The following is a 26307-nucleotide window of genomic DNA, read 5'->3' on the forward strand; positions in this document are numbered from 1 at the left end:
ATTGAATAAACGAATGACTGTATATACATCATTATATATTTTTATATTGTCGTTTTCTTATTTTATTGATACTCTATATAAGATCCAAAACAATTTGTTGCACTTTGCATTATCCCGATAAGTCTCCTCTAAAAGAATCAATGTTACTCTTATACGTTTAACTCCCCATACATATATATATATATATATATATATATATATATATATATATATATATATATATATATGATTGAGATTGTCGGACTGATTTCCTTATCTTGGTTGTTATAATCACAACGTTGCGGCCGTTTTGCTCTCCAGCCTTCATCAGGTGTTTTGTATCGAACTGGGGAAGCGTTTGTTAGGAGTCTCGAACCCAACCCTTTATTATTATTACGGGGTACCGTGTTCGGACTGATGAAGGCCGGAGAGCAAAACGGCCGAAATGTTGTGACTATAACAACCAAGATGAGGAAGTCAGTCTGACAATCTCAATCAATGAAAACACCTCATCTCTAAAATACAGACAATTACTATATATATATATATATATATATATATATATATATATATATATATATATATATAAGAACAAGTAGTTAATAAAACATGTTAAAAACACTTTGAAAAAGAGTTAAAAACATATTTAATTTTAAAAATAAAGCGCAAAATAAGTGGATAGTCCTTAATCCGCAGAGTTTTGAAGAAATACTTTCCTTCTTATCAGAGGGTAGGATTTAGCAAAATGCGGGATCGGATTTTGTTTGAAAAAGTATTTGATGAAACTACAAGTAAGCCATAGATCTTACGTGGTAACAAATAGTGAAGCAGAAGGAATATGGTGAGGAAAAAGGTGTTTTCACGTGAATGGATAGTCTGGTGAAGGGTAAAATATCCAATTACGATAAAATCCAAAAATGTTGGTTAAGTTGGTCTAAAGTAATCCAAAAGCCAGAAATCGGTGAAATAATTCACAAATGGGGGCAAGGAAAAGAGAATGAGTTTAAATAATATTATTAAAAGGAATATATATATATATATATATATATATATATATATATATATATATATATATATATATATATATATATATATATATATATATATAACTACTTAATTTACTCACATAAAATTAATATACGAAAGTATAGATTTATGTGTAAACTTTAAGTATTTACTTCAAAAGTGCTCAATACGTAGGTAGAGCTAATTAGTAATTTATAAAATATATATGGCGATTAAGCTACACTGAATATTCAGCGTTTCATCCACTAGTCCTAGAGTGTATGAAACGCTGAATATTCAGTGTAGCTTAATCGCCATATATATTTTATAAATTACTATATATATATATCAAATGAGATTGGCATTCTATATCTATTTTAAGTTTTGAATAACCTTTCTAACATTCTAACAAAGTTATGCAAGTCAGACTGTAAAAGAAACCATTGCTTATTCATACGCATATACATTATATTCATATATATATATATATATATATATATATATATATATATATATATATATATATATATATATATATGAATATGAATATGAATATGACTCTGAAAGGGAAAGAGAGAGAGAGGGTCAGAAAGAGTGAGAGAGATGTGCATGCTCATGACATGATAGGTTGATAAAAACAATACAAAGACAAAACAAAATTTGACACTACTTTATTTTGTTTGTCCAATATGTTTCTGCCTGTCAAATATCCGAGACATAAACACTCGAACTCATTAAAAACAGGCACATAATGAATTATAAATCGCTTTCCGAATAATGTAATAAGATCAGAAAATATCGACTTTTCAAAAAATAAAAGGTTTTAAATAAGCACAAATTCGTCTTTAAAAATGACATTTTGAAGCCAGTCAATAATCTTTTAAATATTTAGGTCCCCTTTTTGTATAATATATTGAAACTTCAATGATACAATCAGAACAAGAACTACATATCACATTCTTAGACCATTCGAAGACATTTATGCAAACGACACCACCATTTATGGCAACACTTCAAAGGCCGCAAATGACCAGGGTCTCTCTGATTCTCTCTCCTTTAGTGTCAGTTTCTTTTGAGGTATTTTAAAGGAGTGCACAAATATATACATTTATTTAATTTTATTGAATACCATTAATGAAACAATGTTTCAACGTTAGTTATCACCCCTAGCATCATTATTATGGTGTTATATATATGAATGAGTTGTGATTATTAGTTTTTCTCGGCCGTAAGTTATTTTCGTTTTAAATGAATACGAGACATTTTTTTGTCGCTCTGTACTTCTGACCTTTCTCTTCGACTATGTCGCTTGTCCTTTTATATTGTAACGCTGACCTCATAACCTTTTTTTTTTTTTTCCCAGCTTTGTTTATTGTTCTCAGCTGTTTTCTTACAGAGTTTCCCTGGCGATTGACGTCATCATGACGAATTTCTTTCAGTGATCTCGGCTGTTCCATGAATATATCGGTCAACTTTCCCCGGGGATTATGACATTACTGTGTCCTGGTGATTCCCAAGCACATCTTCCTCTCTCTTACAATGGTCCCTTTCTGTAAAACACTCGCCTAGCTACGACCACTCTCAGCAATTTCCCTTACTCTTTATATTTGCCTAAAACTAAACAAAAATTCCGTAAGTAAAGCTTTTTTTCCAAGACTGCTCATCTGTGGAACACAATACCACGGGTTTACTTCCCAGCTAATTATAACATAATCGTTTTAAAATTCAACATAAACAAATCCTTGTTGATAAATTCTCTTAAATACCCAATTTCCACTATCACCGACCATCACAGCGTTGTCTTACCTGACACTCATTGACCCTTATTCTTGAATGGTTTCCAGGCCTTGATAAACGATGACTCTATGGTAAAAAAAAAAATCTTGCATGTCTTGTCCATATGAAACCAATTAAAAATACTAGTTTTATGCATTTTTTTATAAAAAAAAATTGTTTTCAAAATTGTTATATTAGTTTTTATTATTATTTAACACTTATAAGATCTTAATGCTACACTTTGTAGTCAGAGGTGTGTAGGGAGGGGTTGGGCAACTAGAGACATTCAAATTGGGGTGGTGGAACCCAATCATATTAAAATAATCTCCTTTTCTTAAAAAAAATTCTCAGTACTAGGACTTATACTTTAGTTTTTGAGGCATACAATCACGGAGTTGGCCCCGGGCATCACTAGTGAATAACTTAACCTCTAGACACCATTACCTGTAGTCTTTAGCCATTTTCATAAAAAAAAAATCTTGATACTTTGATTCTTTCAAGATAAACGGGTACTTGTGCAGTTTAAGTACTATCCTGAAATAAAAACGTTATTATTTAGAAAGCTATTTTTAACATAGGGATAGGTGGAGACTTTTAATTATTCTGTACTTTCACATAACAATTTAATAAAAAAAAGACAATGTAAAAATTGAATTTAACTTGAAAATATTATATAAAAATAGCACGATACATAAACTGCACAAGCACAGAAATAGTTAGAGGTGTGCTGAGACGGGAGAGGCGACTAAAGAGTGGCTCGCGACATCCAATTTTGTGTAAGAAGAATATCAAATTATATTTAAACAATTTCTTTTTTTCATAAAATTTTTCAGTATCAAGACTTATACCTTATCTTTGAGGTATGCAAGCAAGGAATTGGCTCCGGGTATCATCAGGGTATCACTAGATCTCTGCACTTGGTTCTTATATTCTTTAAGGATGAAGGAGTATTTTGCTGGAAGGAATTCTTGCACTCATTTTATTAGAATTTACCTCTCGAAGCTGAATAGACAATTTACAGATCTCACCATTTTCACCCCAAACAAAACAGACAAATGAAAAAAAAAAAAATGAAAGAATGAAAGATGTTAATAAAGTTAGATATTTCTAAGTCTTCGACCAATATTCTTGAAATATTTCCTAAACTCGAGGACACTAGTTCTTGACAGTTCCCATAAATCTCTTGGTTTTCCACTTCAATAATAGAAGAAAATTATTAAATAATACGAATTGGCAATCAATCACAATATTTTGTCTCAAGAACTTCAATGAGATAAGTCTCTTTCGGAAAGTTTAATATTTGGTTGGTAAAAAAGTAATGTCGTTTTTTTTTTACCTATAATTTAAAATGTTTATTTTTTTGTTTGTTGTTTTGTTTTTTGGGGTTTTTTTTTACTATACGGTCACCACTTATCAAGACCAATAACCACTCGAAGATAAGGGTTAATGAAAAAGAATGTTTATCAGAAAAAGATGAGGGATATTATGGGAGTATTAACACTGATCAATGGAGCCTCGTTTGATCACCTATGGGCTGGTTATAGAAGAAGAATTTGCTGACATTGCATTTGAAGACAATCAAGTTTTAATCACCAGAGAAGTAGTCTTGTAATATGTTCCCCACAGACGGGAAACCGTTGCAAAGAAGCCCTGACTATGAAACTTCCGCCTGACACAAGGCAAATGGAGGCCATGTTTTCCTCGGTTTACCATGCTCTCTAGTATCTGGAATGCATTATGCAAGAAGTCATATGCTGTAAACACCTAGGACACCAAGTGCGTAAAGCATCTGCAATCCAAATAATACCAAGTTTCTGATGAAGTCTGAATAATAAGATCATTTCTTCTTTGCAGTATTAACACTCATCATCATCATCATCATCATCATCATCATCATCATCATCATCATCACAATAATAATAATAATAATAATAATAATAATAATAATAATAATAATAATAAAAATAATAATTCGGTTTAACATCTGTATGATGGCATATATTTTAGAAAATGACAGCATTTTAGAAACGAATCTATCTCTGGCCATGTTATTATTTATCCATCTTTCTCTCTTCTATGTTTTGCTTAACCTTCCTCTGTGAACTGACCCTGCTACCTCAACTGTTCTACGTCTATGAATCATAGATAGTTGCTGTGAGATGCCCCCCTGGACAAGTTGACATGTCTTCCTCTGAAATAGGAAGTTTCTAGAGCATCCGCATTATTTTGATTATCTGAACTACTGTTCTCATCTTGAGTATTATTTCCACAACATTTCGCCCGATTAACCTCCGACCTTCTTCAGGTGTATCTTGTTGAACTCGAGAATTCTTCTGTCAAACTCGGGAATCCATACAAAATTTCGAATGAAATCCCTTATTTAATCCACGGATAGCATGCTTTCGTTCCATCAGCCATGATTGGGTAGAAATCCTAAGTAATTCGCCAATTTATGTTTAGTATTGCCCGCACTGACGATTGAACTTTCAACCTCCAGAAAAGTGTCATTTACAACTGACTTTTACCAAGTACTTTATCTGTTATGCCATAGAGCCTGTGACACATGTCTATCACAGTCAAGAGAGATGATCACGTTAGATTTTTTTCTTTTTTTTTGCAAGGTGTCACCATCCTCCCACATACAGCGCTTTGTATTACTAAATAGTTATCCATCTGATACTGAACAGGCTCAATGTCATTTAACGTTGGTGATCTAATGATAACAGGTGTGTCAACGTAATGACAATACTATGTATTGTGTTTTGGCATTATATAACCTAAAAGAGTTCCTTTGCCATAAAATCAGACAATACAACCAGACAGATTTTTATTTGTATAGATTTTCAAATCTTGAATTCTTTCGGATAATGTATGACAGTCATCTTTTGTATTATGTTTTGCAGTCTTGGAGAAACTTTCTCTAAAATTTAATGTAGTATTCTTTATTTGTTTAAATAAGTAAAAATTTAATTAAATGTCTAAAGCCAAAACTCTAATCTTCACTTTTAATTTCTCAACAGTAAATCACGGAGTCCAAATCCTGTCTCTACGGATTCCTTGCGTCATGTTGCGCGATTGGAGAAAATATGGGAAACATTTTAACTTTTTAAAACGATTTTATAAGTTTTATAATTAACATGGCTGCCTTCTTTCTACATCTGCTTATAATGTAAGTGACATTTTCTCTGTTTGTTTATATGTCTGACCGTAATTTTAATTTTTTGTAAACGAATATTTCAGCTTAATTTACTATTGGAAAACTTAAAAACAGGTCAAACTTAAATGAAATAATTTAAAATACCGTAGATATAACAATTCCCAAACTCTCTCAGACAAACACTCGATGTGGCTTATTTGCATATCTCTATATATAAAACAAATGTGTGTGTCTGTTTTTCTATGCATCAGTTATCAATAGTTGGTCTCCAAGAAAAAATAACGATGGTATATTTGGAATCAGATGATTTCTGCAGATATTTAATCTAGTTTTAAACTAAGTAAAATCCTTTTATTCATTTTTTTTTTTTTAGATACCAAAATCTTTAATTGGAAACAACATATGGTGTGCATATAGTCGCTATAACACATTCAGTGTTTAAGACAGTATGATACGATCGTTTTCTGGGGGGGGGGAGTATTTTGGTTTGTCCACGTTGTGGGGGCGTTTCTGAAACAGCTGTTACCTTTTTGGTACAGCGACTATCCCACTACACGTTAACCATAATGAAACGATAGGCACATTTCTTTTAGATCAAGGAGTTTATATATTGTTGGTTACGTCTGCTGGTGGGTTTCCCTACTGAGTTCTTGGCATTATTACTAGTACGACCGCTAGACTGAGACTGAATGCTGTCTAAAATGAGCGTCAGACACCTTCCACTGGGCAGCACATTTTTTGATGCCCAAGGTTTCTAAACTGATTTAGACTAATTTTGGAGTGCTGATTCCGAAAAGCATGGGGATTTTTTCTCATCAGGGTAAGTTGTTGAGATATTTACTATTTTATACTTTTTTTTACCTTAATATTAGGTGTTCTGCCTCCCTGTTTTGAACCGTTTATCTCCCTTACTACTCTTAACTAAAAAGTTATTTTCTTCCTAATTTCCGCTTCCGAGTGGTCTTTACTTCTTTTTTTCAGCCACTGACGACACAGCACGCCTCTTTCTTCTTTATCGGCTTCCATTCCTGGCATCAACAGTATGTTTTAATCATTTCTTCTTCGGAACAATGTATTTGTTTACTTTAAAAGATGAAAAACAACAACTAATAAAGATGAGAATAATAGTCCAAAATAAAAATAAATTAACATATATAATGCTCATCTCAAAAAATGAATTCCAATTAAGGAATAATATATATATACCAATCGGTACGGACCCGACTATGGAAGATCAAATAATAAATAAACGTGGATTTATAAGATCAAAGAATCCAACCTTGATCGCCCTTTGGGACCTGTGGCGCAGTTGATAGAGACGTTGAATCTCTACAGTTCCAGATGAACATTGTCTGAAGATAGCGGTTTCAATCCCAGCCAAAGTGTGCGAGAGGTTTACTTGGCCAAAATGTGGTGAGACGACGACAACAACTACGGATGGCAGTGATGGCTGAGAATGCAGTTAGGAAATTCGAAGTTCCTAACCGTCGCGGTTACCACCTGAGGAAGGCCACAGGAATAGTTGGCCGAAACGTTGTTAATAAACAAACCAATAAAAGATGAAAAACAACAACTAATAAAGATGAGAATAATAGTCCGAAATAAAAATAAATTAATATGTATTTGTTTACTTTGTCATGCAACGTGACAGTTCATGTTCCATTTCTTTACGAACTTATTCAGTCTTTCGATTTATTTAACTCCTTTATTTTCCTAGCCTCGTTTGTTGTTATTGTTTTTACTTTCTCATACCCGTCATTTTTTCTCCTTCAGTTTTTACTTTTTCTCTCTAAATAGATATACCCGTGTATTATGTACTAGTCTTCAGAGTCGTTATTTTTTAGAATAGTTTATCTGTGAAGCATAGGTGCATGCGACGACAGTACATTAGGCGTGTTTCTATATACATTCTAGTTTCATAATTACAATTATAGGTTGTTATTGTGATGTATGTTAATTGATTATGACATCAAAAACATTAAAGTAAAAGTCAAATTTGCTATACAATGAAGTATGTAGTTGGTAAAAAGTGGACACTGAGTAGTAAATAGGCCTATCGATTGTGGCATATTTTTGTTGATTTCTGTGTCCAAGTAAGATTTATTCTCTTAATGTTAGGAATTGATTTATAAGCCATACAGAAAATAATTCAACTGCATTATTTTACTTTCTTTGCAAATTTTTGGAACAAGAATTAAGCATGGCTAGATCATCTCCTAGGCGACGTTGTTTAAACAATCCAAATCTGTTTTGCTATATTTGTGGGAAATATATGTTGCAATCCAACAGGAAATGGATCAGTGAATTTGTGAAGTGTGCTTATCTTGCTTACTTTAAAGTAATGCTGGGTGACCAATATAAGGCATAGGCACCCCATATTGTATGCAAGCAATGTGTTGAGCATCTTCGACAGTAGACAAAAAAGGATAGTAAGTCACCAACTTTGGTATTCCAATGATTTGGCGTGAACTGAAAAAGCATTTCGATTACTGCTATTTCGGTGTTGTCAAAACGAAGGGAATCAACAGAAAAAAAAACAGGAATCCGTTGGCTTATCCAACCCCCAAGTCTGAAATTAGGTCAATTCCATATTGTAGTTAAATTCCTGTTCCAGTGTTTAAAGGCTTGCTCGATTTGGAAGTGCCTGGTTCTGAAGAAGATCAAGCCTCTGTTTTATCCACTGAAAATAGTAAAGCCACTGTTTCAGATGTCGGTTTTCTCCTTCTTCATTACCACAGCTTTTTTCTCAAGGAGACCTTAATGATCTCTACTACCTTTCCAAAGAATCTTTTGAACTTTTTGCTTAAAGACTCAAAGAAAAAATCTACTTCCGCCTGGAATTCCCATAACCTTTTATAGAAAACGCCATATCGAATTCTTGCCATATTTAACGCAGGAAAAAGACATAGTATATTGCAACGATGTTGCTAGCCTGGAGCAGCAGCTTAGTGTTTAACAGTATTATTCTCAAGATTAGCACCTTTTTATAGACAGTTCCAAAAAAAAAAAATTTTAATATATTAATCTTCACAAAGGCAACCTATATCTATCAGTTTCTCTAGGCAATTCAACGATCTCAAAGAAAAATACGATAAAGTCAAATTTGTTCTGGAAAAGATTTTATAGAGACAGCACCAATGGGTGATATGTGTCGATTTGAAAATGGTTGGGTTTCTCCTTAGGGTACAAGGTGGCTGCACAAAATTACCTTACTCCTTGTGTTTTTTGGGATAGCACGGCAAGAACAGAGCACTGGATAAAAAATGATTAGCCTGACGCAGTGAATTGATTCCTGTTTCTCTCAAGGTTCTGGCTTCTCTTTTGGTGGAGTGTTCCAAAATTATGTTTCGTCCTGTTCACATAAAGTTTGGTATCATAAAACAGTTTGTGAAAGCTCTTGAGAAAGATGGCGACTGTTTCAAATATATTTGCATGAAATTTCCAGGCCTAACCATAAAGAGATTAAAAGCTGAAATTTTTTATGAACCCCAGATTCAAAATTTTATGAATTACGCAAATTTCTGTCATTTTATGAATTCTGCAGAATTGAGTGCTTGGACGGCGTTTACAAATGTAGTAAAATTCTTCTCGTGAAAAATCAAGGCGCCCAACTATAAAGAGCTTATTAAAATATTACTCATAAGTCTCCATCAACTGGGCGCAAATATGAGCATCAAGTTACACTTTTTTGCACAGCCATCTTGCCTGTTTTCCAGAAAATCTAAGTCATATGAGTGACGAGCAAGAGGAGCGCTTCCATCAAAACATCAGCAACATGGAAGCTTGCTATCAAGTCGTTGGATGCCATAATGCTTGCAGACTACTGTCAAGTGCGATGATGCTGGAGCCCCGATTCTAGAAAATCAGTAAAACGTCAATTTATGGATGATGATGCTTAGCATTTTTTACAACTTTAAGTTTTAATTGTGAATATTTTGGTGTGATTTCATGAATATGTCTTAAAGTTACATAAAAATGTTTCTTCGATTTACCTATTTTTATTGTAGCTATTGGCTTCCTACAGAGGAGGGGGTATACCATAGTAGAAAATGTAGACCAGTTAGAAAAAAGTGACAGCATTTCTAGAATTAGCGTCTTCTAATTGGGTAAAAAGAGTTAAAACATCTTAGGCACCATGACAATTTTTTTTTATTGTCCAGTGTTTTCTTATAAAAATAGACATTTAAAATTTATTTTAAGAAGGAGCATTTTCTTAGAAATCGGAAGTTGAGCTGAGCTGGAGACTAAGTTGTCATTAACAGAATCCAAAATAAAAGTGATTACAAATCTTCCCTCATCGAAAGACAATATATATATATATATATATATATATATATATATATATATATATATATATATATACAGGGTGGGCCAAAATAAGTGTCCTATTTTTTAAAATTCATAACTTTTTTATTTATTGATTTTTTTTTTTCAGAATAAGTAAAGGACCCCTTCCGAAGCAAGCATGAGCCGTATTAGCCCTAAGGGACGTACCCTCATAATAGAGTGGTACTTTAAATCCAATGAGTCGATTTCGGTGACTCAACTCATCTATCGGCATCATTACAACACCAGAAACTCTCCTTCAGCAAAAGCAATCCGAGGAATTATTGCTCGTTTTAGGGACCAACAAGGAATATCCGACATGGCGAGAAGTGATAGGCCTCGTACTGTACGAACAGCTCAAAATTTCGAGGAATTGGAGAGAAGTTTGGAGGAGGATGCATCCTCATCCACAAGGAGGAGATCAAAAGAACTTGGCATTTCTCGAACCTCACTTCGGAGAATGCTGAGAGAAAGAGGATATTTTCCATATAAAGTGCAGCTAGTTCAAAAACTTCAACCTCGAGATAATGAAAAAAGACTTGAGTACGCTATGCGACTCCAGGATTTGGCCAATGATGATCCCGATTTTCTCAAAAAACTAATAATGTCGGATGAATCCCATTTTCATGTTGATGGGTTCATCAATAAACAAAATTGTCGAATATGGGGTACGGAAAACCCAAGGATAATTCAGCAGCACACATTACATCCACTCAAGTGCACGGTGTGGTGTGGCGTTACTGCTGAAGAGATAATTGGCCCCTATTTCTTTGAAGACAATGCCGGAAATCAGGTAACAGTAACGGGTGACCGCTACCGAGAAATGCTGCAAAATTTCTTGCAACCGTGGGTTACCGCCAAACCTGACAGGATGTGGTTCCAACAGGATGGAGCCACAGCACACACTGTAAGAGATACCCTTACACTTTTACAGGGTATATTTGGAAATCAGATTATCTCTCGCAGTTGCGAAATTCAATGGCCTCCACGATCACCTGACCTTACAGCTCCTGACTTCTTCTTATGGGGTTACCTCAAAGAAAAGGTTTATGCCAATAAACCAAACAATATTGAGGAACTGAAAGCAAATATTGAAGCAGAAATAAGAGCCATAAGTCCTCAGATGTTGCAAACTGTTATGGAAAATGTTTTAAAAAGAGCCGAAGAGTGTGAAGCCGTCAACGGCGCCCATTTAGAAAACATTATTGTTTTTTACACTGTTTTGAGTTTTTTAAAAACTCAAAACAGTGTAAAAAACAATACTTTAGTTTTTGTAAGTTTTAAAAAGTGTTTTTCGGCCAAAATTTGTTTTGTTTATTTCAAAAAATCTCGGAAGGGTCAGTCTACACACACATAAAGTTTGGTGAGTTTAACTTTTATTTTGTGGAAGTTATTCAAATTTAAAGATAGGACCCTTATTTTGGCCCACCCTGTATATATATATATATAGCTAGATAACTAGCTAGCTAGCTAGATAGATAGATAGATGGACCGAGACATTAATACCTATCAACAAAAAGGAGACAAAAATAAAGAATATAGAATACTTTCAGTTCAATATATCTTCGGTGATAAGTTCAATGGGTTCATTGCCTTCAACCTTCGACCACGATTTTATAAACAATCTGTCAATTTGAAGTGAGATAGAGATTTTTGTCTCTGCGATTTTTTAAATAGCACATGTTAAAATATACTTGTGTCTATTTGAGTATGAGTAAAGTCGAGTATAAGACCTTTTGGAAGAGCTCTTTATAAAAGAGCTCTTTATCATTGTTCAGCAACCGTAGATGAGAGTTGTCTACTAATTAGCCAAAGTTTGGCCATTTTAGTGATTCATTCATGTAGGAATACTCACCAGATTCTATCTTTTATGTCATATTTCATTCTTACATGCGGATATCGATAATAGTACTATTGGGATTTTCCCAATTAGGTGTGTTGTACGAAGCATATTTAGACGCTAGCAAGAGAAACGGAACACAACACAGTTGAAAATTATAAGAAAATTTATATTTTGAGGAAGAGAAAGAGAGGAAAGAAAGAGAAGGTTGTTTTGCAAATAACTAGTATTTTCAGGAACTTATCTCACGAGATTTGTCCTTATAACAATCTGTAATTCTCTTTTCTTTTATTACATTATAACCCCAAACAACGCACATTGATGTATGGGGCTTATATCAAGGACATAAGTTGCAGGGATACTATGTCGGACGTTAAGCAGCAAGATGTCTTTCGCATTACACTTGAACTTCTGCGTGTCAGTACAGTTGGGAAAGCAGAATCCCGGAAGGGAGTTCCAAAGTCTTGCAGTTCTCGGGAAGAAGCTATTAGAGTAGAAGGCTTTCTTACATCTAGGGATCTCTACTGTGTAGGGATGGGACTTTGCTGCTTGTCGAGTTTGTCGGAGGTGTTTATATCGAGGGGGTACAAGGGCTTGTAGTTTGTCGGAGCATCCACTATTAACATACATGTAATACAGGTAGAGGGATGCAACATTTCGTTGATAGGACAGAGGTTGAAGCTTAGATGACAGTTTGGGCCCTGTCAGTATGCCGACTCTCTTTTGAACCCTGTCCAGGAGTGAGAAGCTAGTAGCAGATACACCAGCCCAAATGTGTTTTCTGTATTCGTTTCGCTAAAATGTAAAAGTAGGGAACTTTGATTTTTCTGTGCTGCGGATGCTGTTTAGAAGCGCTGCATGGGGTTCACAATAAACGAGGAAGAAACTTGGAATTTTACAGGCATCTAAACCTGGTCAGATTCATTAACCAGCCAATGATAGATTGTTTTTCGACCAACCACAGATCTGCTAAGAATTGCCGTTTTAAGGTGTGGTATCGTTGTGTAAACTCTTTTTGCTACATTTATCTTATACTAGCAGGACCCGTGGAAATTCCACGGTAGTTAAAATCTTTTAAAACACATCAGTAAGAAATTCCTTATAAAAATGAACGTATGGAAGCAAGTAGAACAAACAAAGAACTTTAGTTTAAACTTTTATTGAAGAATGCGATCGTAACTGATGCTGTTGATATTGTCAGGAAGTGCTGGTGATGATTGAGGCGGTGACAGGGACGTCGATCAGCTGCTTGGAGTGAGAATAGTGGTCAGTCAGCAGGTTCTTGGGAGTCGGATTGTGAATTTAAAAAATTGTGTCACATTGCTGACATCGATTTTGTGCAAGTTCTGATGACCCCCAAGTTGTTTAATATTTCAGGACATTTTGGATTACATGTGTGAGTAATGAATAGGTCACAGAAAACTGCCATTGCATCTTGATAAAGCTGTTGTAAATTCCTAGGACTTCCTGTAAATGTAGATGGTAGAATAACTGGTACACCAGAATAAGCCTCTTCATTCCTTGCTAAATGATCCATTAAGCCAGAATATTGAGCAGCTCTTAGTTGACTTTGGTGGCTTTTAATGAAGTTAAATAAGCAACTGTCAACTTTTACATATGCGATAGACTTTTCTATTCATTTTGAATTTTATTCAATGAAGATTTGGAAATTCACAAATATTTTTTAAGTCGAATTATTGATATAGATTTCAATTAATGCATCACAACTTCCTGATAATATAAATAGAACACTTTGAATTTTCTGTACAAAAGTTTTTTTCCATAAAAACATTGTAATCTGTTATAATATTCAGATTCTTGTGTATTACATGCATAGAAAATGAAGTGTTTCTGTAAATCTTACGAAGTACAGTTAAATTTTGATTTTTCGATAATCAAAATGATGTGAGGTAGGTTATACCTGTCAAATTTATTGTCAATGTTATATAGTTAAGTAAGCTGGCTAATTGGCTATAAAGTAAGTCATTCCGAACTTTGATCTAACATTTTAATTTTTAAAAAAAAGCTTAAAATTTTCTTGTATCTTTTTTTTTATATTAAGAAAAATGTAAGCATCATGCTGAAATAATAAAATGCCATTCTTAATAAGGGGAGAGGGTTTGACTATTCTAAACCTTCACCTAAATAACGATTTAACGAAAAAAATGTTTAAAATGTTCTTGTATCTTTTTTATAATTTTTGTTAAATAAGAAAAATCAATAAACTTTGATAGCACTATTGTAAGAATCATGCTGAAAGCCATTCTTAATATGAGGAGGGGGGTTAACTATTCTGAAACTTCACCTAACAATGTAAAAGAAAATAAGGGAAAAATATATGTATGAACAATAAATATTTCTTCAGTTAAATAAAATATACTGTAAATCTTTAAATAAGGAATAAATATTTATTTAAACCATAATTATTGAAACAAAGTATTTTACTGCATAAAAAAACGGTTATGGGGAGAAGGGTTAACTATTTTGAACTTTCATCTAAATAGCGATTTAATGAAACAAAATTTAATGGTCTTGTATCTTTTTTTTTTATAATTTGTTTTAAAATAAGAAAAAAAAAACGGTAAATATCCAGATACGCTACTACAGAACACCGACCACTCTAATTTGTTTTTTTATAGGTAATTGAGATCGCTGACAACGAATCTGAAAGTCAAACTTGGGGCAAATTTACCGTTTACATGGTATTTACCCCTGAACCCACGAACTACTTTCCACCATTTTGCAGCTTCCGTTTATGCTACGTGCATGCACGTTGTAGCATAAATGACGGCTTCACCAAGCAAACTACGTTGGGGGGAGGGGATTTTTTTTTCCAGGACATAGAATTTTCTAATTTTCAAAAATACATTATAGCACTTTTTGGGTGGAAAATTTAAAATTAGCTGAAAAAGAAATAAAACCAGAAAAGGAAAGCACTCCAAGTTGGAGTAGGGGGGGGGTAATTTATCTGTTGTTTTTTTTTACCTGGAACATAGAATTTTCAAATTTTCCGTAAGTAACGCATCGATATTTACCAATTAGAACACCATTTAACATTTTCCGAATATTTTACTGTGTACATTGGGGGCGCGAGCGGGGGGGGAGGATGTGATGTTGGGGCGCGCGTGCCCCAATATCACATCCGCCCCCCCCGCTCGCGCCCCCAATGTACACAGTAAAATATTCGGAAAATGTTAAATGGTATTCTAATTGGTAAATGTCGGTGCGTTACTTACGGAAAAACGTTTAACTAAACTGCAAAAGCACCTATTAAGCCACATAAGTTCTATAATTGAATCCACCCGCCGCAAAAAAAGAATGAAAAACATAAAGATGTTTGGTGCTTATGCTTTTGTAAACCACATTAAAAACTGCGCGAGACAAAAAAAAAAAAAAAGTCCCCCAATTTGTTGTACTTTTCTTTAACTGTAAGTCATTAAAAAAATGTCAGTCCGTAATTTTTTGATTGGTACGCCATGTGAGAAGGCAGTTTGCTAGGTGAAGCAAGCCGTCGTTCATGCTGCAGCGCACGCGCCTAGCGTAAACGGAAGCTGCAAAATGGTGGAAAGTTATTCGTGGGTTAATATCATGCAAACGGTAAATTTGCCCCAAGTTTGACTATCAGATTCGTTGTCAGCGACCTCAATTACCTATAAAAAAACAAATTAGAGTGGTCGGTGTTAGTAGCGTATCTGGATATTTACCGAAACTTCACCTAACAATGTAATAAAAATAATGGAAAAATTTTTCAGTTAAATAAAATATACTGAAAATCTTTAAATAGGAAATAAATATTTCTTTAAATAAATTAAATCGTAAGTAATGAAATACTGTTTTATTTCATATTAAAAAAAAAATTGTTGTGTTCATTTTTTATAGTATTTAAATACTGTATGTATGCCCTGTCGGTGGACATTAGAAGATGAATGCCTGTAAAAGAAGCAAAATAAAACGAACAAAACATAAGTAATAACTATGTAAACAACGTGAAGCTGTATAAATGTTACAAAATTACTCGATTCGACATTAAATAACACGAAAAAGGATTGATATGCCGTAAAACAAAAACAAAACAGAACAAGACGTAAAATATGTGTTGACTCTGTATTTGCGAATGGTGACTTTGGTGATTTATTTAATAAAGTCATTCTTGACTTTTGTAACATGTATTTCTAAACATATTTTTTGTTGTGTAAGGCTCACTCAAAAGTAAATAAAAAAAAACATAAAGTGGCACAGTAAAAAAAAAAACAAAAAAAAACGTACTCGTAGCGTTAAATGTAAAAAATATATTTATTACTGAATAAAATAGAATAAGCGTTCCTACAACAATAAACAGAAGACATCGTTAAAAATGTAAGTAAAATACTATACTATTTAAACAGGAACGATACCTTCCATGCATAACTGTCTTTAAAATAATCCGGAACCATAAATAGACAGTTATTATTATATTTTTTTTTTTGTTCGGGAACTTTTGGGAAATAAAAGGGTTAATGATTTTTAACTGATAAAGATTGATCAATAAAGGGAGATAATTCACATTAATTAATGTTTGCGATGATGATGACGCATTTCATTAATTAATGTTTGCGATGATGATGACGTGACACCGTACGGACAAGCAAATTAATATATAGACTAGCAGGACCCGTGGAAATTCCACGGTAGTTAAAATCTTTTAAAACACATCAGTAAGAAATTCCTTATAAAAATGAACGTATGGAAGCAAGTAGAACAAACAAAGAACTTTAGTTTAAACTTTTATTGAAGGTCAATGCGATCGTAACTGATGCTGTTGATATTGTCAGGAAGTGCTGGTGATGATTGAGGCGGTGACAGGGACGTCGATCAGCTGCTTGGAGTGAGAATAGTGGTCAGTCAGCAGGTTCTGGGGAGTTAGACTGTGAATGTTAAAAAACTGTGTGACATTGTTGACATCGATTTTATGAAAGTTCTGATGACCCCAAGTTGTTTAATATTTCAGGACATTTTGGATTACACGTGTGAGTAATGAATAGGTCACAGAAAACTGCCATTGCATCTTGATAAAGCTGTTGTAGATTCCTAGGACTTCCTGTAAATGTAGATGGTAGAATAACTGGTACACCAGAATAAGCCTCTTCATTCCTTGCTAAATGATCCATTAAGCCAGAATATTGAGCAGCTCTCAATAAACATTGATAGCACTATTGTAAGAATCATGCTGAAAGCCATTCTTAATATGGGGAGGGGGGTTAACTATTCTGAAACTACACTTAACAATGTAAAAAAATAAGGGAAAATATATGTATGAACAATAAATATTTCTTCAGTTAGATAAAATATTCTGTAAATCTTTTAATAAGGGATAAATATTTATTTAAACCATAATTATTGAAACAAAGTATTTTACTGCATAAAAAACGGTTATGGGGAGAAGGGTTAACTATTTTGGGGTGCCCGGAAAACTCGTCTCGGGAAAACTCGACCCCGGAAAACTCGTCCCCTTTCGCTAGGTTGGAAAACTGGTCCCTTATTGAATAAATATCAATTGAAAACACATTTTATGATCATTCTTGAAGGAGATATTGTTTTTTTTTAAAATAGACTATAGCACCCCCATAATATTAAAAAAACATATTTTTACTTGTTTAATGTTTTTTTTTTTTTAAATAAAATCGATTTTCTAAGTGTCCGTTTTCTACCTAACTGGCTAAGTTCTTAGTGGTTTCACTTATTTTAAAGCGTTTATGTTCATACAAAGTTAATTACAAATTTTTTTTTTTTTGTTCTTATTTTAACGATGTTTTTTGGAGTCATAAAAACAATAATAAAAAGCAAAACCAAAAAATTAACATGTATTGAGCGAGTTTTTAACAGTATTTTATCCGGGTTTTTATTTATAACATCTTTTCCCAAACTTACCGTGTTAAAGAGAGAATCAGACTCCATCTTGAATGTTCCAATACATCGGTAAACACTGTATGGTTTTCGAGCGTAATAAAAATGTTACATTGAATAAAAACACAAAAAATATATCCAGTTAGGTAGAAAAGTATCTTATCTTGCCTTTGATAACATTTATTTGTTATATATTTGTTTTTTGACAACTTTTTCGAATCTATGTGTACAGTAATACAAACCCAAATATCTATTTAAATAAATTTAATCGTAAGTAATGAAACAAATATTTAAAAAAATTGTTGTGTTCATTTTTTATAGTATTTAAATATGTATGCCCTTCGGTGGGCATGAGAAGATGACTGCCTGTAAAAGAAGCAAAATAAAACGAACAAAACATAAGTAATAACTATGTAAACAACGTGAAGCTGTATAAATGTTACAAAATTACTCGATTCAGCATTAAATAACACGAAAAAGGATTGATATGCCGTAAAACAAAAACAAAACAGAACAAGACGTAAAATGTTTTGACTCTGTGTTACTCAGTGTATTTGCCAATGGTGACTGGTGATTTATTCTTGACTTTTGTAATATTTATTTCTAAACATATTTTTTTTTATGTAAGGCTCACTCAAAAGTAAATAAAAATAATAAAAAAGATAAAATGGCACAATAAAAAAAACGAACTCGTAGCGTTAAATGTAAAAAATATATTCATTATTGAATAAAAAAAAATAAGCGTTCCAGAAGACATCGTTAAAAATGTAATTAAAATACTATACTATATTTAAACTGATAAAGATTGAAACAATAAAGGGAGATAATTCACATTAATTTATGTTTGCGATGATGATGACGCGTTTCATTAATTAATGTTTGCGATGATGATGACGTGACACCGTACGTACAAGCAAATTAATATATAGATCATCTGCCAAATCATATTTTAACAAAAAAAATAAACCCTAAAACCTACTCCATACAAACAAACAGACAATAAATATTACTTGGATTATTTGGACTATTGTTCTAATCTTGGGTGTTATTTTTACGATATTTTGGTCGATGTAATCTCTGACCTTCATCAGGTGCATATTGTCGAATTTGAGAATCCTTCTGTCAAACTTAAGAATCTTTTTGTCAAATGTGAGAATCTTTCTATTGAGCTCAAGAAACTGCACAGAATTTCGAACATAACCTTCTATTTTATCCATGGGGATAGCATACTTTCATTCCACCAAACTTGAATGAGAAGAAGTCTTAAATAATTCGAAATTGTATTCTGAATGTATAATTATATTTTTAGTGGTGACCTTCAATGCAATCTCCAGAAAATGTAACCGAATTTTACCAAATACTTTATCCACTACAGAATTTCGAACAGAACCTTCTATTTAATCCATGGGGATAGCATACTTTCGTTTCACTAAACATGAATGAGAAGAAGTCATAAGTAATTTGAAATTGTATTCTGAATGTATAATTGTATTTTTAATGGTGACTTTCAATTTCTAGAAAATGTAACTACAACTGAATTTTACCAAATACTTCATCCACTACTTCACGAGTCTTTGCAGATGACACTCAAAACACAATTGCGAATTACTTAGCATTTCTACTCAATCATAGATGAGGGAACAAGAACATGCTACCGCCGTAAATTAAATAAAAAGTTTTGTCTGAAATTCTGTGCAGAGGTTAGATCGACTGAAAATAGTCTGAATAATACAAATATATGAATTACGAATCCTCATCTCAAAAATTCAGAAACATGATACAGACAGTAACGTCAAGCCTCAGCACGAAATAGTAAGCTACACATTTATTTGTTTATTCATTATTATGTTTTATCTATTTTTTCACTCATTTGTGCGCTTATGATTTTCCGTTGACTGATGACACACATATAGATAGAAATACATATATCTGTGTGTCTTATATTTTTTGCATTATTTGGATTTTTCGAACTACTGTTCTCATCTGGAGTGTCATTTTTACAACTTTCGGTAGATATAACCTTTTTTTTTACATGGAGGTCACTACTTATCAAGGCCTGGAGGCCACTCAGGGATAAGGATTATTGCGTGTACAGTAATCAATGAGATAGTATTGTAGTAATCATTAGTATTGGAGATTTGATAGAGTGTCTTACTTAAGGGGGCGGTTTGTCAGGAATTTGTTTATGTCGGACTTGAAGACAAATTGGATAATTTTATTACTTTTTTACAGTGGTTGCTGGCAGTCCTGAAGGCAGCTTTAGTCTCAGTACATCTATTACGTTGGTAGCTGTGGAAAAAGTGATTTCTGTGAGCGATGGCAGCAGCACATTCTGGGGAAAACCATGGCTGACTGTTAGCTTTTTGTTGGAATTTTTTGGATGGTATGAATCGGTCTATGCCTACAATAAACCATTTGGTCAGGTCTGATACTATAGAGAACACATCCTTTTTAAACATGGAATGCAGAGGTAGATCAGATAGGAATGTACGGAAGCTATCCCAGTCAGCCATAGAGTATCGATATACAGTACGGTGGAGAGGTACATCTGAAGACTTATTACCTTTCAAGTTTATCTTAACTGCTACAACGGAGTGGTCGGAGGATCCCAGAGGAGATAGAATGGAACATGAACATAGCTCAGGGGAAGTTGTGAGGAAAAGATCTAGAAGGCTTGCATACTGACCGGTAGTATCGGGCACACAGGTGGGTTCATGAACAATCTGAGTGAGGTCATAGACAGTGACAAAATCATGACAGAACCTCCCCTCGTCATCAGTCTTATTTGACTGGGTCAGCCATTCCACATTATGGGCATTGAAGTCACCACAAATGTGAATGTTAGCCAAAGGATGAGCAGACAGGATGTGGTCAATTTTCTCAGATATGCTCTAAAAGATAGTAACTCCACTGTTGTGGGGGCGATAGAGGGCAAATATAAATGCAGTGGTGTAAGCTAGTGCAACCCGGAAGCACATATAAGGTAAATTAGGGTCTTCTCTGGAGATATCACTACCACATGGAAAGCCATCTTTAATGTAGGCACATATTCCATGCCCATGACGATCTTGGGGGTCAGATTTAGATGTTAAGTTCCTTTAATTATGAACTCGTCTAGGAAAGTGGTTGGCCCTATGCCAGTTTCACTAAGAAAGATTATGTCCGGTTTCGTCTCCTGTAATTGTGTTTCAACCTCTGGAAGGTTGGAATGTAGACCCTTGATGTTGGAGAAGGAGACCTGGTAGTAGGAGGATGGGGTTCTAGGTTTATTCATGTTTTTTTTTTTTTTTTGAGATTTGTCATGTTGAGGTTTTGGGATTTGTGGAGCAGGTCGATAGACTTGGTTGGAGCAGGACAGAGAGGGAAAGTAAGAGAGAAAAAGACAAGAATTTTTTTTTTTTTGTAGCAATTACCCACTAGTATGACATCAAGAGGTCATACCAGAAACTACTGTATGGTCCAGAATCCATTCATCAAATGGCAATGCAGCAGCCCGGTTATTTGCACCTGCTGATAGGACAGCCTCCTTAGTGGTTAATCCAAGGTTCGGGTCCCTGACTATCAGGCGGATAACGTCAGCCTATATGAAACGTCTATCTCCAGCACCCTTACTAGTGACATGTCCACAAGTATAGACATAGAAACAGAAATTTTCAGGTTCACAAAGTACTACCGACCTGGAAAGCAGCTTTTTCTTCACCCTTTGTCAGAAAAATCACTCATTGGAAATGAGGACTGAATGACAAAAAAGGAGAAGCGAGAGTTACTGGAGCTGCCGATAACACATCCACATGCATTATCTACTCTCCATTAAAAAAATTGAAAAAAAAAAAGGTGAGAAGGACTTATTAATATCTTTTTAGTATAAGTCCGTTGCTCCATTCCCAGCTTAGGATAATACTTGAAGATAGTCTCCCTTCCCATATTAATGCATGGATACTTTTTGCCTTTATCTACCTCGAGCTAGAATGTTCGAGCATTCCAGGTCCACCCTATAATAAATATGCTATAATGGAACTTTTATCAAATTGGAAAGTCTGGTTATTTTAACTCATTTAAAAAACTGGTTAAGAAGTAATACCTTTAGGGTTACGTATTAAGTTTAGACTAGCTAGAAGTAATGCATACTTTAGAGAGAGAAAAAAATCTTTGACCTTCTTCAGGTGTATTTTGTCGAATTCGATAATACTGCTGTAGAAATCAGAAATTTGGACGGAATTTTGAACAGAACCGTAGCTACCAAGAAAGAAGGCCGATGTATATGACAGCGTAACGTCACTTCCTAATTAAGTTGTCGGTATAGACAGCTTCCAGTATTCAACCACGTGGTCATGCTAACAGGCATAAAAAATATGGCTACCAATATGTGTTACCGATTGTCCATGTATGTTCTAAAGAAAAAGAACAATTCTCCATTCGGAAAATAATTATTAGAATTGCACATTTGGGATAATTTTGATCCAAATATCGTAAGTGAATTCATGTTTGAACTTTTATTTTTATTGGAGAAAGTCGAATATTTCATTTTATTTTTTTATTTTTTTACTTCAAAACAAACAATTTTTGGTCTTGTATTACTGTACACATAGATTCGAAAAAGTTGTCAAAAAAACAAATATATAACAAATAAATGTAATCAGAAGCAAGATGAGTTACTTTTCTTCCAAACTGGATATATTTTTCGTGTTTTTATTCAATGTAACATGTTTATTCAGCTCGAAAAACATACATAGTTTACCGGTGTTATAAATAATAAACTAGACAAAATACTATTAAAAAAAAACACCGAATATATGTCAACCTATATCACGGTAATATATATTGAGCGAGTTTCTAACAGTATTTTGTCTAGTTTTATATTTACAGTACCTTTTCCCAAACTTACCGTGTTAAAGAGAGAGTCGGGCGCCATTTTGAATTTTCCAATACATCGGTAAACACAGTATGTTTTTCGAGCTGAATAAACATATTACATAAAACACTGAAAACATATCCAGTTGGGGAGAAAAGTAACTTATCTTGCATTTGATAACATTTATTTGTTATATATTTGTTTTTTGACAACTTTTTCGAATCTATGTGTACAGTAATACAGACCCCAATTTTTATATAATATTTTTCAGTCCGTTTTTTTAATAATAAATAAAACTTTTCACCGAGTATTTTCAAATATCTTAAAATAAGCATTTTTCACGGAAGTGTTTTTTTTACGATTGGTGAATTATCCATATTTTAGCACGGGACGTAATTCATTTCTTTGAAATACATTTAAAACTTCAATTTTTTTCTTTTTTATAACCTTTTAACAGTAAATAATTTACATAACGAGTTTGTTTTACTGTACACATAGATTCGAAAAAGTTGTCAAAATAATATATAACAAATAAATGTTATCAAAGGCAAGATAAGTTACAAACATGCCGACATTTTTCTTTTTAAAATATATTGATAAACATTGTATGATTTTTGAAGCGATTATACGTTTTAAAGTGAGTAAAACTACTAAAAACCTTCCCAGATAGGTAGAAGAGTAACGTATCTTGCGTTTGATAACATTTATTTGTGATATATTTGCTTTTTTGACAATTTTTTCGAATCTATGTGTACAGTAATACAAACCTAAAATTTAATTTAACTTGAAAATAATATTTAAAATACACGTGCGTACACTGCACAAGTACCCTTATTATTATTATAATAATAATAGTAATAATAATAAAAAAAAACTGGTGTAGATGACATCGACTGGCGCCACACCACACCAACTAGTTGTGAAGGGTCAGGGAGGATGGAAAGACCGAGGTGAGAGAGTACTGACCAAATCTCCACTGGAAGTGTGCAGTTCAAATCTGGTACTTTGGGGAGGCATTTTGTCACCCAAACTCCAGGAAACACCAATGGCCGATGCCAACGAGAAATCAGTGACAACTGCTGTTGCGATAACATGCAATCATCTGCACAAGTGGTCAAAAGGTGGAGAACACTGGAAATCTGGGGAGAGTTGTTGTCACTTGGTCTCCAGGGAACACCACAGGTTACTGCCAGTGAGCAATCACTGATGATGGCTTGTGAGACAACTAATACGCTACACATTTTGATGAAAAACATGGGGAAAAAATGGACATAGAAGAACAGAAAACCAAAAGTTTAAATATAATTTCTGTAATAGTTATTTAAATATTTCAACATATAATCTTGTGGAGAAAATCCAGCTTCCCAATAAGGGGCACTTTGGATAGGAACAAAAATAATCTCAGTCATGAAAGATTTCTCCTCCACCGACCGAAGACAGAAAAGGTAAAGTGTAGCATCAAAACAGATACTACACTGATCTTGTTCCGAAGGCCAAAAAATATTTGTTTAAGGTTTCTTTAATTGTTTGTCCCCTAAATTCATAATTCAGTTTTATCAATATTAAATTGTATATTGCTTTAATATTACTTAATGTTACATAGATAATGTTTATATTTTATATTGAATAAAGTTCAGTTTAAGTAGTAATCGAACTGTGTTCCTTTTTCTTTTAAAAATGTTTTATTGCTCTTTTTCAAATGGCTCTCATATAGTACTGACAGTCTGACAAATCTTACCTACATTGCCTACAGAAATTTTTCAGTTAACAGGCCTTCTTCTTTCTCTCGGTGGCCGTGACAGAACCCTTTACTTATTTTATGGAAGTAGCATGCTCTCGTTCTATCAGTCATGAATGGATAGAGATCCTAAGTAATTCGCAATTGTACTTTTCGGTCGCCCACACCGACAATTGAACCTTCAACATTCCAGAAAATATCACTTTTACAATTGTTTTTTCCAAGTACTGTAACCATCGCGCCATGTGTCTATCCAGTCATGGCTGATGGAACGAGAGTATGCTACCCCCATAAAAGTAAATAAGGGCTCCGTTTAAAATTCCGTCCAAATTCCTGAAACATTCCCCGAGTTAATCAAGCCACATGTGAAGAACGTCGAAGGTTATACTGTCTGTAACATTTGGAAATGGCACTCATGATGAGAACGGGAGTCTGAAGAATCCAAATAATATGAATAACCACTCCTTATCTCAAAAGTTCAGTAATGTCTTATTTTATGTTGTTAGCTAAAAGTTTAGACAGAAAATACATTTGATCGAGGAAAAATATTGCGAGCTTGATCAGATATCTTTTTTAATTTTGCAATATGACTGATATATGGTTTCAGTATGCATTATTTCTGGCATGTTATTATAGATAAAAATGTATATATATATATATATATATATATATATATATATATATATATATATAGCATCCCTGCATGAACGTATAAAATCTATACAGGTTTCAAATCTGTGGTAATAATCATTGAATATTATCAAAGATAATAGCAGGACTTCAAAATCTTGACAGAAAAGCAGCCCCAAGAAATGATAAATTACCAGAAAAAAGGAAGGAAGCGTTCACGTTGTGACACTAACGAGAGGTTTTAAAATGTCTATTTCATTCATGTCAGTTAGAGTGACATAGTTTAAAAATATAATAATTGATTCTGTCAGATTCAGAAAAATGGACATTTTTTTGTATTAAATCTCTATGGAATTGATAAATATGGATAGAAGTAAAAATAGCGTATGCAGGGTGCAACAGTAGCAACTACTAACACTGTGGTACGCATGAAGTTAGGCAAATTATAATGATAGTTTTATAAAGCTAATCTATATCTATACTATTATATAAAATGAAACTTGTGTGTGTGAGTTCGTTCCCTATGGACTCGAAAACGGCTGGGCCGATTTTTATGAAATTTTACACGAAGGTACTTTATGTGTCTGGTAAGATTCTTAGATAGGTTTTGTGTCAGAATGTCTTCGATAAGTATCGATAATCGATAATTGAAATAATCGAGTGAAAGAAGGAACAGACGATGTTTATCAAAGTTAACACTTACAAAGTCTAACATCAGAAGTGCATTTGAGAAGTTTTATTGCCAAACAAGCCGAAAGGCCCAATATATAAAATCAGCAGCATGTTCTTTAATATGACAGGAGTGCGTTGTCACCCAGATATACAGAATTTATATTTGACACTCTTACATACTACCATTATTCTGTTTCTATCAAGCCTTTCTTTAACTTGTGTATAATAATCTCCTCAGCCATAATATTTTGCACTGATCAACCTAATCAGCTTATCCCTTCTTGTTTGAAACTAAACTAGATTCTAAATTAATAAGCACTCCTAATAGTTATTTTTAAACTTACCCCATTAATTAATCCCGATGCTAAAATAACATGCAAACTAAGTTAAATTTTAATTAGCTTTGTAATAAGCAAAAATTCAACACAATTTAATTTATCTGCTTAACT

General features: G+C 33.5%; 1 protein-coding gene across 1 annotated transcript in view; it reads right to left on the bottom strand.

The window, feature by feature from the left end:
• The window catches only part of LOC145292291 (ADAM 17-like protease), an 872700-nt gene that overhangs the window by 794931 nt on the left and 51462 nt on the right, over positions 1–26307 (bottom strand). The gene's annotated exons all lie outside the window — the stretch shown is intronic.

The sequence above is a fragment of the Euprymna scolopes genome, chromosome 13, assembly GCF_053919585.1.
Source record: "Euprymna scolopes isolate OS-2025 chromosome 13, ASM5391958v1, whole genome shotgun sequence".
Classification (NCBI taxonomy): Eukaryota; Metazoa; Mollusca; class Cephalopoda; order Sepiida; family Sepiolidae; genus Euprymna; species Euprymna scolopes.